A 675-nucleotide genomic window follows, 5' to 3' on the forward strand; every position below is an offset into this window, starting at 1 on the left:
TGGTTCGCATGGCTCTTATCAACACCAGATCTGTTGCAAATAAGACTTTTATCCTAAATGACTTTTTTACTTCGCATTCCTTAGATTTTCTCCTATTGACTGAAACCTGGCTGAAACCAGGTGAAAACAGCGCCTTCTCCGAGCTCCTCCCACCCAGCTGTTCTTTTTTCAGCTCCCCGCGGTTGTCGGGGCGAGGGGGGGGGCTTGCTGCTGTGTTTAATGACAATTTTAAATGCCGGCTTCTTCCCACAGGTACATACTCCTCGTTTGAACTGCAATTGTTTGCGGTGGAGTTTGCAAGTCCTGTGTTGTGCGCAATTGTTTATCGCCCTCCGAAATATAATAAGGGTTTTATTCATGAGTTTTCCGAGTATGACAAGCTCCTGATCTGTGGGGATTTTAATGTTCATGTTTGTTGCCCATCTGACCATCTCGCCACTGACTTCAAAAGCCTGTTGGCAACTTTTAACTTGATTCAATCGGTGGATAAACCAACGCACCATCTTGGGCACACATTGGACCTTGTTATATCTATCGGGCTCTCAGTTTCCCTAAAAGAGATTTCTGAGACTGCAATCTCTGATCATCTCCCTATCATTTTTGAAGTGTTAGCCCCCCAACCAGCCAGCAAACCTCTTGCTTCATCTTGTCAACGGCGTATCTTCACTCCCTCTA

The sequence above is a fragment of the Seriola lalandi genome, unplaced genomic scaffold (assembly GCF_002814215.2).
Source record: "Seriola lalandi dorsalis isolate HSWRI2012SDOR001 ecotype SW California unplaced genomic scaffold, Sedor1 jcf7180002053963, whole genome shotgun sequence".
Lineage (NCBI taxonomy): Eukaryota > Metazoa > Chordata > Actinopteri > Carangiformes > Carangidae > Seriola > Seriola lalandi.